The 15,785-nt window shown below is 33.4% G+C and overlaps 1 non-coding gene across 1 annotated transcript; it reads right to left on the bottom strand.

Moving 5' to 3' along the window:
• Nucleotides 1–14,611: 14,611 nt before the first annotated feature.
• LOC115802158 (U6atac minor spliceosomal RNA) lies at nt 14,612–14,737 on the bottom strand. The gene has a single exon (XR_004022558.1). It is a non-coding gene; the product is annotated as a U6atac minor spliceosomal RNA (small nuclear RNA).
• Between the last annotated feature and the right edge of the window lie 1,048 nt (nt 14,738–15,785).

Raw genomic sequence — 15,785 nt, 5'->3', positions numbered from 1 at the left:
TCTTTTCTTAAAAAGATCAATTTTGAAGCTAATAAGATATATTCTAACAAGTTTTATTATATCTAATCAGTTTTAAAGATATTATTTCTTACAGGTTTTACTGTATCAGGTGTTTCAGTCCATTGCATTTTTTATACTGTCTGATGCTCAATCACATGTATCTTAGACCAGTGGGATCCCATCAAGTTGGCTCCTACAATGTTTAGACATGGTACCCTGGGATCATTTTCTACATTTCCCACCCCAGACCTGGTATCAGCTATTTCTCCCAAAGAGCACTATTTCCTTTTAATGAGAAACAATATTTAGAAACCACAATCTGGGCCTTGAAGGTATCCTTTGCTGGTGAGTTGATACTGCTTTTAGGCTTTCTCAATGGACAGAGCTGGACAATGTAAATATATTAAGGGAAAATTTTTGAGTGTATATGAGGTTTTATATTCAAATGTACAATTACAAGGTTTATACGTCTCTGTTTTTTTTTTAGTATCTAAGTCCTTGAATGCTGGGTGGGTGGGCGGGTAGGTGGGTGGATGAATGGATGGATAGATGAATGACAGATAAACAGATAGGTAGGTAGACAGAAATGAAAATGTTTTCCTCTCCCAGGTTAAAAAACAAATTCACTCAGGTTTTCTAGTAGTTTTATAATTTTATTTTTTATTTTGAAATTTCTGATTCATTTGGAATTTATCCTAGTACACTATATGTGGAATAGATAAAATTTTGTTAATTTCCATATTCTTATCCATTTGTCCCAATACCATTCATTAAAAATTGATCTCCCATTGACTTGAGATGAGACACTTTTATCATTACTAAATTCTATACATATCTGATCTTGTTTTGCATATTCTATTTATTTTCATTGGTCTTTCAGTTTATTAGTAAAATAACACCATGCTGCTTTAATTCTGGAGGCTTTGAAGTGTTGTAATATTAGGTGTAAAATTCCTTCACTGCATACTTTTTCAGGATTTCCTTTGCTGACTTTGCTTATTTATTCTTTTTATGAACTTTATAATCAACTTGACTTTTTCCAAAGAACAATGTCATGGTATTTGGTGGGGTGTTGATTATATTTACACAATTAACTTAGAATTGACACCTTTATGAAGTTGAATTTTCATACTCAAGAATAAGGTATACATTTCCATTTGATCATGTATCCTTTGCTTCTTTGATGAGTATATTTTTTCTCATATCTTTACTGCACTTTTGAAAGTTTCTACCTAAACACATAATCATCATCATTATTTTATCTTAAATAGAGCCTTTCTTTCCATTATGTCTTGAAAGTGGTTATTGCTATTGTTTGTAAATACTAAGGCTATTGCTTTAGGAACGTTAATTTTATATCCTGGCACGTTACTTAACTCTTTTATGGTTTGTAGTAGATTCTAATTGATTCTTTGGGTTTTGTTTTTTGTAATACAATAACTTCTGCATGTAATCTTCTAGATTCTTATGAGATAAACACACACACCCCAACCGGGATAGATAATAGCTCCAATTTAATGTGAAATACAACTGAAGATGCTAGGTCACTTGTCTTGTTGCAGACTTCATTGGTAATATTGCTAGAGTATTCCCATTGATTAAGTGTTAACTTTTGAATTGGAGTAATACAGATTTTATTATATTTAGGAAATTTCTTTTAACTATTAATTTAGTAAATTATGTTTTTCTTAGATCTATTAATATGTATTGTATTAAATTTCCAAATTTTGTATCAAACATATAGAACAATAATATTTTGGTCATTGTATAAGAGACTCCTATTTTCCCTTTATCAGTATTCATCAATTTTTTACACTTTTGCCCCTTTGTTTATCATTCTTCCCCTTTCTCTCCCTCTCCATACATACGTATTAATATGTATATATGTGTGTGTATGTGTGCACACACACATGTGGGTGCACACACAGGGCATATGTATATATATTTTTACTGAACCATTTGTAATTAAGTTGGAGGTACTATGCCCTTTATTCAGTGTGTACTGACGGCTTGTGTCTTTCCTTAATAGTTACCTTAATATATACACTTAGTCCATTATTTTACCAATCTACCACTTACATAATAATGTAACAATAATGGAATTAGTGAGTAAATTCCTCTTCATTCTTCTCTCCCTTTTCCCCAGAATTGAATTAGATATGATAGCCTCTAATACAAATTCACATCCTGTGAGCCAGCAAACTTGTATATTCCATATACTCTGCTTTTCTTACCCACTGTTTCAGCTGTAATACATTTCTTTTGTCAGAAAACATATTTATACTCTCTTTGTCATATTATCCCTATTGATTGCTGTTAGCTTTACAGTTACATATATTCAATTTATTTTAGTCATAATTTTGCAGTGAAAATGCTAAAACTTCCCCTAAATTCATGGTGGGCTCCTTCTCTAATACATTCTCAGGAATGGATCATGGGATCAATATTCCCTTGTCCTTTTGCAAATTTATAACAGTATGATTTAAAATGAGTTTGGCTCCATTTAAGACCTGAGCCCATACTTTTTCCTTGAGTATTTATATCTCCATTGTCTATGTTACGAAGTGTTGCTGATGATGTCTGTTGCCAATCTCATTATCTTTCCCTTACACATGATTTGGTCTTTTTGCCTATATGCTCAAGAATTCTTTCTTTAACTTTAAACCCAATAGCTTTACTAGCAGTTGTCTCAGTAGTGACCATTCACCAGTAATTTCACCAACTGCACGACGTACCCTTGTAAATATGTAGGTTCAAGCCTTTTATTGTTCAAGATTATATGAATTATTAGTATTTGTGATATTTTTTCTTCTTAGAATCACCTATTATATCTATATGACATCTTCTTTTCTTGTATTCTTTATCTAACCATCCATCCATCCATAATTTTATCTAACCATCAATCCAAACATAATTTCTGTTTGTTATTTTTCCTCCTTTTTATCTTTTGTTTTCCTTACTTTACCTTCCATGGTATTCATTCAAGTTTATTCTAGTTGAGCATTCCTTACTGAAAAAAATACTTCTTTCTTTTTTGTTCTAATTTTGTACTTAGCTCTGAAAACTCTATTTTCAAATCCTCCTCTTATTTTATAATCTCATTTTTGAGATTTTTGAATTTGTACTTTCAGTTAAGCACATTAGAGTTTTCTTAATTTACATGATTTACTTCTGATTTGTAGTCGGACTTTTTAGTGGACCTTCCTTCATGTTTGTGTATTTATAGTAAGTTCATTTTCTTTCCTTTTTTTCTTTCAACATCTTTGTATAAAGTTTGATCATAATCCATTTCTGTTATTCATGTTAATTGACATGGGTTTTCTTGTACTTTAGAGGGATGTTTCTGTGATGGTGTGTGGGTCAGGGTAGCTTTATTTCTTGATAGCCCTCTTCCATCATAAAGCATTAAAAATATGTCTTCTTTGTGTGGCCATGTCCACAGTTCTAAGAACTACCTCCTTAGGACCTTTTCCCATCTACTACTCAGAATCTGAAACTTCTTGCTCCTTTATGCCTAAGATTTTTGCCTCACTCAATTTTCCATCTAGTCACAGAAATTTTTTTAACCCCCTTGGGTCTCTGTTCTTCCATAATAGAGTTTTTGTTCAATAATTCCAAACTCCTTCATGGGCGAACTTAACTAGCACCTTCTGATATTTTCCTTGTTTTGGAACTCACTCTCAAATTGGAGCCAGTGTATCCTTATCCAACTTTCATGAATATTCTTAGCTCTGAATGGCTAAGGATTCCAGAAAAAGAGAGTTCTTTCTTTTTGCATGTGAATCTTTTGGCTTACTTATTGTTTCTGAGCTCTTAGTACCACAGGAGCTCCCTTTCTCTGTACTTTCTTTGTCCTGTACAGATCATGCTACAGGTGATGGTTTGACACCACCAATTTTTATTCTCAAAAGTTGATAGGGATATTTTGTCAGTAGATTTTTTCCAGATGTTTATGGATTTTTTTCTTTTCACTACTCTGATTATTTGTTTTATGAAAAGATTGAGGAGATTTGAAGACTACACTAATAAATCTCCTTTTTACACACTGTCTGCACTCTCAATTCTCTATCCTCTCCATTTTCACAACTTTCTGCAAATACTAATACTGTACTAAAATAATATTCATCTTGGCTTTTAAAAGAAGTGAAGTATATCTTCATTGTCATTATACAGAACAACTTTTCAGTATAAATTTTAAACCAAAAAGCAATATTCTCATGAGATCCTTGCTGTTTTTTGACAGCATAAATATTTTATAAAGTGCTTGTCAATCAAACTTGTGAATACAGTAGGTGTAAATATTTAAATGACCCTGTGGAGATAAAGGTCAAGTGCGGTCAACATATTAGCATTAGTTTCCTTTTTGAAGTTAAAAACATTGTTTCTGGTTAAAAAAACCTCAGTGGACCCTATTCTAAGGCTGAAGTTCAGCAGTGTGGGTTACTAGTGATCTTTGGAAAAGAATTCTTAGCAAATTATTATCATACAGTGTGGCAAACACACCCTAAGTGGACTCTCAATGAATCACATCCTTCTGCCAAAGGGCATTCCCTTGATTAGGTTATATTATATTGCAAAGGTGTTGGAAAGTTTCTCCTATGGTTATGTTTGGTTTGTATAAGATTCTGTATTAGCAGAATTTGGCCAGAGATTCTTCTGATGGCCTTGACGAAATAAACAGTTAGGTTGTGAAGTGCCTATGGAGAGGGCCCCACAGCAGGGACCTGTGGGCAGCATTTAGGGCATGAGGGTGTCTTCCAACAGCCACAAGGAAATGCATTCTTCTAACAGCTGGTGCTTGGATGCAGATTCTTATCTAGTTGATCTTTCAGTTGAGAACCTGTGAAAGCCTGAGCAGTGGACCTACCTAAGCTGTCATGCCTTGACTCCTGACCTACAGAAGCTGTGAGATAAAAGATGTGTGTTGTTTTAAAGTGCTAAGTTTTTGGTAATTTGTTGTCCATCAGTAGAAAACAAATACACAGAGCATTACGAAGAGAAAAAGTGAAGGGAGGAGAGAAGGGAAAAGAGAGAGAAGAAAGGAAATATACACTGACATGGATGTTTTGACTATGTGATCTCAGTAAGGGTTAGAACCTCTCAAATCCAGTGGCTTTTCTTCAAATACATTAGAAAATGATAGTGAACTTTCAGAATTACATTAATTACTAGGCAGATATGTTTTTTTCTTAGTGGTTTGCATATCTTGTGTGTACTATCTCTTTGCTTGCAGATTATTTTTTAGCAAGTTTTAGGGCCTAAAAATTGTGTGTGTGTGTGTGTGTGTGTGTGTGTGTGTGTGTGTGTAGATAAGAGCATGGATTTATATCTCTATAATATATATAATACCTCTCTAATACATCTTGTGCATAACCAAATATGCACATACATATACATACACCTTTATACATATGCACACATAATTTAATCTGAAGTTACTTGACATTCAATTCCCTTATGACTTCGAATGAAAATTTCTTCTCTACAAGGTTTATTAATTATTTTAGGCAAAAACAACTGAGAAGAAAATACAAATTCAAAATAAAGACTGGTAGGTAAAAAATGTATAGTGAAATACATGCAACTATATTGTACTGACGCTTTTAATATAGTTTTATTTCTGCCTTTTTTATGCCCCTTGATTATATGGTTTCAAAGTTTATTCAGTACATCTTTAATAATAAAATACTTCTTTTGTTATTTTAAACAAAATTATTTAGTAAACCTGGCAGAAAGAAAAGCATGATAAATATAAACTTCAACATATCATGGTAAATAATATTTTAAAACAGAATTCTTTATTTGGAAAATATGTTTATTATAGTATGGGTTCCTGGAGTTCTTATGATAAGTCTTGGTGCTGAACTACAGTAAGGTAAGATTCAGTCCCTACTGAGCCCCACAAATATTTAAAGACTTTTTCCAAAATAACAGGCTAGGTAATCATAGCACGTAGAATTGGAAGATACCTTAGAAGTTTCTATTCTAATCACATTTCATAGAGGAGGAAGTGTCAGGTTAAGTCACTCATCCAAGGTACCACAGTGGCCAAGTAGCCAAAGTAGGATTTGAAACTGTGTCCTGATTTATTTGTACTTCACTGTTCTTAGCATTATTCTGAAACTTTTCTAGTTAGACTAGTAGATCTCAAAGTAAAAATTTGTAGTGGCAAATATTTATTTAGTGCCTTTTATGTTCTGAGTTATAACCCAGTGGAGTCAACCCTAATATTATCTGTGTTTCATAGATGAGGAAACTGAGGCTGCTTGAATCTATGTCTGACTATCATGGTGAGTAAATGGGAAAGCAAGGATTCAAACTCTCTTTATCTGGCTCTGGAATCTGGAGTACTCACCATGGTTCTAGCAGTCAGTCCTCTGTCCCTCATTTCACTCCGACTAAGTCAGGGACGCACTCTAATTATTCTCATGAACTTTATGACTTTAGTAAATAAAAGGAATTTTACTGTCCTAAATAAAGAGAACTGCTGATCTAATCCAAACAAGCCATTTTTAAATGAGGAAACCAACAAGAGTTAGTGATATTTCCAAAGTCATGTGGTTAGGTCTGAGGATAAGTCAAGGTCTAGGACAACTAAAGCCTGCTCTTCATAGTTAAAGAAAAAATGCAAAGTTGAATGGACACCCAGTGATTGATTAAACAGGGCAAAGCCAGAATAAGCAAATAGTGGAGAAAGAAGCTATAGCAGTAATGTCCTCTATTGAGCTGGCTAAAAAGTTCGTTCGGGTTTTTCCATACGACATTATGGAAAAATTTGAACGAACTTTTTGACCAACTCAATACAAAGGAGACTTCAAAGTAACAGCTGAATAAGCAAGTGCACAAATTGCTCTGACATATTCTTCCTTTTATCTCATACTCTTCTTTTTGTTTCTTGCATCTTCTTTTGTTTTCTCAGGCTTTCCTGTCTTTTAGTTCCCTCTCAATGCTCTGATGCATGCCCAAGTGGGGCAGGATTTGGTAAACATTGTTAAGGATGGAGAATTCCAGGCTGTTTTTTGTCTTGTCACATCCTGAGTCTGACTGAGTCAAAAATAGAAGTATTCTGTTCTTAATTTCTGCCACCTTCTTGCTGCAGTTTTCACAAAGGCCTGGTTGAGACAGTTGCAACTCAGAGGTGAGAAAGATCCACTGGGCTTGTCATGCCCCTCGGAGATCAGCACTGTGAGGGATTCTAGAGGGAGGAAGCATAATGCATGCCAGGCTTATGGCTACCTTAGGATACCTTCCCAGGTGAGGTGAGATGGCTGAAAAAGAGGTTTGGAAACTAGCATTGGTAAAAGCCCACAGAGGTCTGGGTGAGGAGGAACAGGTGAATGTCCTGGCTTGCAGGCAAAGCAGGGTTTTGGTAAAGCTTGGGAATAGGCAACGGTTCATTGTCCAGGAACACACTGGATATCAGCACCAAGCAAATCCAGTGAGAACCATGCAGGCCACAGGAAAAAGAGAAGCACAGTGAGACTTCTGTCTAGAAAGTGCTGTGATGGGAGGCAGGACATCAAGCAGGACACTCCTGGACGGATCACTCAAAGCAGAAACCAATGAACAGGAACTGGGTTACTAGGCAAGAACTGCTTAACAAGGAAAAGGCAAGAACTGGTTATAAAAACATGTTATATAAAAGAAAGAACGAATTATAAAAAACAAATAATGCTAGTCTAGAGAAATATCGAGAACTACAAGACTGACATTATCAAACTACTGAATTCCTGGATAAGATTCTTTAAAGATCTCCCTACATTTGATTCCAGAATCTGTGGCAGGGCGAGCATGTAGGTCACAGAGCTTAATTAGCATTTGATTTGGGCATCTGAGGAATGCAGGACAGAGAAATGCTTCAGCTTCCGTAAGGCTTCCATTGAATTGTTGCCACTTGTTCTAGCCAGGTGATTTCTGTTATTTCTAACTGCATCTAAGGAAATTTTCAAATGATAAATTGGGCCTGAAATTCTAATTTTGGGTTTAGTCTCATGAGGGGAAAGTTTTTTAACTTTGAACTTCAAATCTTAAACATAGATTAATTTATGTCATGAGGCCAAATCATCATTTGTTTCTTTGAATATGCTATTTTATATATTAAAATTTAAATATTTTATCAAGGCTTTTATTAACAAGATATATCTCACAACAAAAAACTAGCCCTTAATCTAATATAAAAATAAATGTATAATAATAAATATTCTTTATTACATATTTTATATTATATATTAATAGAATAAATTTTCCTTATTAATATATGTATTCTTTTGAGTCTAATTTTTTTCTCTCAGCATCATTTGAAATTCACCTATAATATTGAAACATGGTTATAGTTCATTTATTATAGTTCATTTATTCTCATTGTTGTGTAGTGTTTCATTTGCCAAATTTGTGTAGTGTTTCATTTGCCAGAATTCATTTATATTGATGAGCATTTGGGTAGTTTCTGACTTAGAGCTATTGTGAATAGTGCTGCTATGAACACTTCAGTGCATGTTTTTTTAGAAAATATGTAAATGTATTTCTCTCAAGTGGAGTGGAATTCTGGGCCATAGGTTATGCTCATGTCAGTTTTAGGGGAAGCTGACAAATAAGCAGTGCTTGAGAGTCTGAGATTTTCTGTGTCCTTGTCAACACTTATTTTCTGTTTTCATTATTTTAGCCATTCTGGAGCCTGTGTACTGATGTTGTTTTGGGTTTTAGCTTTTATTTCTTTGATGACTGGTGAGCTGAGCAGCTTTTTCTATGTTTATTAAATAGTTGAATATAATCTTTTTCTTTAATTTGCTTCAGATTTTTTGCATTTTTATGTTTGGTTGCCTTTTTTGTTTGTTTTTTGATTTTGAGTTCTTTAGGTAATTTTATATGAGTCTTTTGTTGAATATACATGGCATAAATGTCTTCTCCCACTCTCTGTGGTTGCCTTTTCATCCTTAGTGGTCTTTTTTGATAAGCAAGAGTAATTAATTTTAACAAAGTTAAGTTTATCAATTTTTTGGGTAAACTTACCAAAAGTTTGTTGTGTGTGTTTATATCCTATTTAAGAAATCTTTGTTTACTGTAAGGTTCAAAAGATGTTCCCTGTTTTTCTCTAAATGTTTCATTGATTTACTTCCCAAATTTACATCTGAAAACCATTTTGTATTTACTTTTTGTGAATGGTATGAGGTAGAAAGTCAAGATATTTCCACACCCCTCATATGGATTATAATTGCCCCAGAACTATTTATTAAAGACACCATCTTTGCCCCACTGTATTGCAGTGATGTATTTTGACATGACATTTCTAGAGGAACTTTTAAAAGAAAGACATGTTCTAGGCACATGCCATTACCTTTCCCATTGTTACTTAAACTTTTTTTTGACTTATCCTAAATTGTAGATTGCAACAAAAAAAACCTTAGCTAGTAATGTGTCAAAATTTTAAGGCCATGGTGTCAAAGCGTTGCTGGATTGCTTATCTTTTAGAAGCCAAGCATCCTGTCTTTCTCAGACACGGTCTGTTTCCTTATCACTATTCTTCCAGTCAGTTATCTAATTTCATTTAATTTGCCTTTCTAACTCACAGAATAGCTACTTCCTTTATCTGAAGGAGAAAAAAAATTAAGAAATATATAAATATTCATATTAAGCCTTTGAAAACATTAAAAAAAAGAAAAGCTTGCTTTTTTTGTACTCCTTTCCTCAATTTTCTTTGTTGGGTACTACAATCTCTCCCTCTCTCTTTCTCTCTCTCTCTATATATACACACATATATATAAATATTTATTTATTTATATATACTTATATATATACACACTCACATATATATGTATATGTGTATATATGTATATATAAATATATATTTGCAAAAGATGCTCTTGTTTTAATCACAGTGTTGGACAAAATTGGACTGGTGGCTTTAGGCCACTAACTATTTCAAACACAACATTTCTTTCATAAAAGACTGCATCCTTGTAATGGACAAAATATTTTTTAAAAAGTCACAATGTCTTAAATATAAAATATTGTGTTCCTATGTCTGACTGAAAGTTTTTACTTAAATATACTCAACAAATGTATATTGACTGAAATTTACTCTATACTCTAAAGATTGTGACAGTCCATCTCTGTATGTATATTTATAAACATACATACATATATATTCACATATAAGCACATATAAAAGACTTTTATTCAAGGAAAATATAATCAAAATGTATTTCTGTGCATACATTTATATGCAATTTTACACACATGCATATTATTTTCTAAGTATTGATATGTCCTTAGAGTCTTTTTTTAATGTTTTAAACTCTAAATTCCTAAGGGAGCCTGACTTTAAAATAGTTCTCTTTGCACATTTATCACAACACCAATATATGTAATAAATGATTTTTATGTCAATTCTTGAGGTTAAGCCTCAAGGTTAGATCCATAACTGAGTCAATAAAACATTTTTACTTTCATGCTAGATTGTTATAGTTTAATTTTATCTCCAGGAAAATAGTATATACAAAACTAATTTTAATCTTAAGTCTTATTCCACTGTATGACCTAAAATTTAAACTCATAAGCTGTAATGTCAACACTAAGAAAACACATTTGGCTTAGAGTGATTTTAATAGCAGCCTAGATTTGATAACATTAGACCATGAGGAAGTTAAATTACCCAGAACAGAAAACGATGCATCGCTTGTTAGATCAAACCTCTTCTCCAGCTGAAAATTCACAAAGGGAAAAGGAAGTGTATGAAGAAGACTGATTCTCAGCAACATTGACGGTAGACCTGTCAGAGTGGAAATAAAGACTTAACGATTCTGAAGACACAAAGGCAATAGCTTTAGCTGTTTAAACCTAGCCAGAAGACACAGGATGAGAACAAAAGGTGATTTCATCCCAGGGGATTAGAACCCTGTGGATAGTAGAGATCCAGGGACTGTAAGTCAGCAGAGCAGTATATATGGCCTGTTGCAATGGTCAGTAAGTAATATTTTATAGAGTTAAACTCACAAATGCTAAGATTGATCAGGTGTGTGAAACACATGGACATTACTCCTGGAATTATTAGCAGTCACCTGCAGTTTAAAATGGAGTTTCACAGGAGACCATAAAATAGACGTAAATGCTATGAGCACTTACATGATAAAGTTTTCATTGCTAACATGACAAATCAGACAATGAACAAAAGCCTTGGCTGTGCTAGTTATCTGGCTAATAAATTCTAGTCAGTCTCAAGTAACACCCTTAACCTTAAGCTTCTACTGTCTCCTAGGGTCTCTTAGGCATATTGGTTTGTATTGAGAGGGAAGCAGGAAAACTACATCTTTCCCAGAGGTTTTAGCTCATGCCATGGGAAAACATAACCTCCCTGTTAGGTGATGGATTTTTGTGCCTCTCTCCCTGATCTAGGGATTAAGATCTATCGTGGGTGTGGTTGACCCCATATTTATTGGAAAATCTAACCAGGACATCAAAGGGGCTTTGCCCATGAGTATTCTGCCTTTAAAAACAAAAAGACATGGGAGATTTTTTTTCTAGCACAGAATTCCAAATTTTTATTTGCTAATATAGGCTTCCAAGTCTTATGGCTTTCTGTTTACAATTAAAATGATTATGAAACATATTGTTAAGGCATCAATAGAAGTGAGGTCAATCAGATACAGAAAGTCATACATCTTTCAGAGGAACAATATGGGGAGGGAATATGCTACTGTTCTGACTGTAATGTTATTTTGAATAATTTTTTATTTTTAATTTATAGAATAACCACATGTTAAAAATGATCTGTAAGGCATAATACAGAGATGATGGAGAGTATACTTTGAGACAAGGAGTAGAACGGCACTGATGCTTTCTTGTTTATTCTTTACAGGATTTTACATAATTCATTGACTTTAAGTGAATTGTAACCTACCTCCATCTTTGTGATTTCTTGAGATAGGGAAAGCATCCTATCTAGAGCACCCAGGGAAAACTCCCATAAATTTTAGCTTAGCTCAGACACTCAAATTGAAGTTTGGGTATTTTCTCATCTCTTCAGGGAAACGAAGTGTCATAGTCACATGAAACACAGAATGGGCGGTAAAATGAACCATTTAGGTGAATCCTAACAGTTTTCTGCAAAGTAAGCCATGTTTACAGAGTACCTGAGTTGTCTGTAAGTTTTCATTTTGTAGAAAATTTCATGGTTACAGAGAAATTTCTGGAATAGTTAACTTGAACAAATGCTTTCTAACAGCAAACAAATTCATTTGACCAAAATAAGTGCTGCTAGAGATAAGCCACACCATCTTGTTTCCAGTTCTCATTGGAGAACTGAGTGGATAATCCATAGGCCCACCTAGAAACTCAGCTTTAGCTGAGGGACTCCAACATATCCACTGATACACCAGGTAATAGAACCAAGACAATGAAGTATGGGCAGTAAGTTTTTCGCTAGAAAAATCTAAACTTAAGTGGACAACTGATGCAGGAGGACTGAGAGGGGACAGAAAGGACCATGAGTTTAAAAAGACAATACAGAGAAGAATAAAATAAAAATTTATTTTTTCTGGTTTTATTGAGATGTAATGACATAATGTATTAGTTTAAGTTGTACAACGTAATTATTTGATATACATATGTATTGCTAAATGATTACCACATAAGTTTACTTAACGTCTATCACCTCACACACCTTGCAAGTTTTTCTTGTAATGAGAACTTTTAAGATCTAAACTTAGAAAACTTCAAATATACAATACAATATTGCTAACTATAGTCACCATGCTATATATTACATCCCCAGAACTTATTTATCCTATAACTGGATTTTGTACTTTTTGAGCACCTTCACACATTTCTCCCACCTAACCCCTGCCTCTGGCAACCATCAGCTTGTTCACTTTTTCTGTGAGTTTAATTTTTCAGATTCTACATATAAGTGAGATGATACGATATTTGTTTATCTCTAACTTATTTCATTTAACATAATACCCTCAAGGTCCATCCATGTTGTTGCAAATGGCAGAACTCCTTCCTTATTATGGCTGAATAATATTCCATTGTATACATATATATATATATATACCATAATTTTTTAACCTATTCACGTATCAATAGATAGTTGTTTCCACACTGTGACTACAGTAAACAATACTGCAGTGAACATGGGGGAGCAGAAAACTCTTTGAGATAGTGATTTTATTTCCTTTGGCTATATACCCAGAAGTGGGATTGCTAGATCATGTGGTATTTTTAACTTTCTGAGTAACCTCTATAGTGTTTTTCCTACTGGCTGCATCATGTTACATCCCAATCAACAGTGCACAAGGGTTTCCACTTCTCCACATCCTAACCAGCACTTGCTATCTCTTGTCTTTTTGATGATAGCTATTCCTACAAGTATAAGGTAGTATCTTATTATGGTTTTGATTTGCATTCTGGGATGATTAGTGATGTTGAGCTCTTTTCGTGTACCTGTTGGCCATTTGCATGTCTTATTTGGAAAAATGTTTATTCAAATCCTCTGCCCATGTTTTAAATCAGATTGCTTGGGGGTTTTTGCTACTGAGTTGTCTGAGTTTCTTATATACTAACCCCTTGCCAGATATATAATTTGCAGATATTTCTCCCATTTCATATGTTGCCTTTGCATTTTGTTGATGGTTTCCTTTGTTGTGCAGAAGTTTTTTAGTTTGATGTCATCCCATATGTTTATTTTTTTATTTTATTATCTCTGTTTTTGGTGTCTAAGCCTAAAAAGTCATTGCTAGGACTGATAACAAGGAATTTACCTCTGTTTTCTTCTAGTATTTTTATGGCTCCAGTTCTTATATTCAAGTCTTTAATCCATTTTAAGTTGATTTTGTGTATGATGTTAGATAAGGATCCAATAACATTCCTTTGCATGTGGCTGTCCAGTTTTCCCAACACTATTTATTGAAGAGATTATTCTTTCCCAATTGTATATTCTTGGCTACTTTGTTGAAAATTAATTGACCGTATATATATATGGATTTTTTGGGGGGCTTTTCCCATTGATATATGTGTCTGTTTTTTTTAAACTCAAGTATAGTTTTTTACAATATTATATTAGTTTTAGGTGTACAACATAGTGATATATTTTTATAGATTATACTTCATATAAAGTTATAAAATATTACCTATATTCCCAGCACTGTATATTACATCATTGTATCTTATTTTAGACCTAGTAATTTGTACCTCTTAATCCCCTTCCCCTATCTAGCTCCTTCCCCCACTCCTCTTTCCTGTGGTAAACAATAGTTTGTTCTCTGTATCTGTGAGTCTGTTTCTGTTTTGTTATATTCGTTCATTTGTTTTATTTTTTGATTCCACATGTAAGTGAAAACATACAGTATTTGTCTTTCTCTGTATGACAGTTCACTAAGCATAACATCCTCTAGGTCCAGATATGTTGTTGCAAATGGCAAAATTTTATTCTTTTTTATGGCTGAATAATATTCCATTGTATGTATGTGTATGTTTGTGTTTATATATATAATCTTCTTTATCTATTCATCTGTTGATACAAACTTGGATTGCTTCCATATATTGGCTATTGTAAATAATGCTGCCATAAACATTGCTGTGTGTATATCTTTTCAAATTAGTGTTTTTGTTTCTTCAAAAACGGTGGTTAGAGGTCATGAAGTAGGTGGTAATGCCTTAACCACATGAATATTGTCAGGCCTGAGAGGCTCTGCCATTCTTGTCAGGGGCAGTGCTAATCTTCTCTCCTTTTATACAACACTCTATGTGTCTGTTTTTATACCCATATCATACTGTTTTGATTACTATATAACTTTTATATACTTTTATAACATAATTTGAAATCAGGAAGTGTGATGCCTCCTGCTTTGTTCTTTTTCAAGATTTCTTTAGCTATTTCGTGTGTTTTGTGGTTCCATAAGCTTTAAGATTATTTTTTTTCAATTTCTGTGAAAAATCCCTTTGGAATTTTGTTAGGGATTGCATTGAATCTGTAGATTGCTTTGAGTAATATGGGCATTTTGATAATGTTATGAACATGGGATATCTTTCCATTTATTTGTGTCTTCTTCAGTTTCTTTTATTAATGTCTTACAATTTTAAATAAACAGATTTTTCACCTCCTTGGTTAAATTTATTTCTAGACATTTTGTTATTTTTGATGCAATTGTAAATGGGATAATTTTCTTAATTTCTCTTTCTGATAGTTGTTAGAGTATAGAAACACAACTGAGTTTTGTATATTGATTTTGTATCCTGCAACCTTACTGAAATCATTTATTAGTTCCAGTAGTTTTTAGTGGAGTCTTTATGGTTTTCTGTATATAATATCATGTTATCTGCAAATAGAGACAGTTTTACTTCTTCCTCTCCAGTTGGATGCCTTTTATTTATTTTTCTTGCCTAATTGCTCTGACCAGAATTTCCGGTACTATGTTGAATCAAAGTGGCAAGAGTGGGCATCCTTGTCTTGTTCCTTTTCTGAGAGGAAAAGCTTTCAGCTCTTCACCATTTAGTATGATGTTAGCTGTAGGCTTGTCATATATGGCCTTTATTATGTTGAGGTATGTCCCTCTATACCCACTTTGCTGAGAGTTTTTGTCATGAATGGATGTTGAGTTTCATCAAATACTTTTTCTGCATCTATTGAGATGTTCATATGATTTTTATTCTTCATTGCCTATCACATTGATTGATTTATAGATATTAAACCATCCTTGCATCCCTGGAATAAATCCCACTTGTTCATGTTATGATCCTTTTAATGTGCTGTTGAATTTGGTCTGCTAATATTTTGTTGAGGATTTTTG

The sequence above is a fragment of the Delphinapterus leucas genome, chromosome 8 (genome assembly GCF_059928025.1).
Source record: "Delphinapterus leucas isolate spDelLeu-1000000601 "Yukka" chromosome 8, BTC_Dleu_Yukka2, whole genome shotgun sequence".
Classification (NCBI taxonomy): Eukaryota; Metazoa; Chordata; class Mammalia; order Artiodactyla; family Monodontidae; genus Delphinapterus; species Delphinapterus leucas.
The sequence above is the reverse complement of the archived record's forward strand: the minus strand, read 5'-3'. Positions and strand labels throughout refer to the sequence as shown.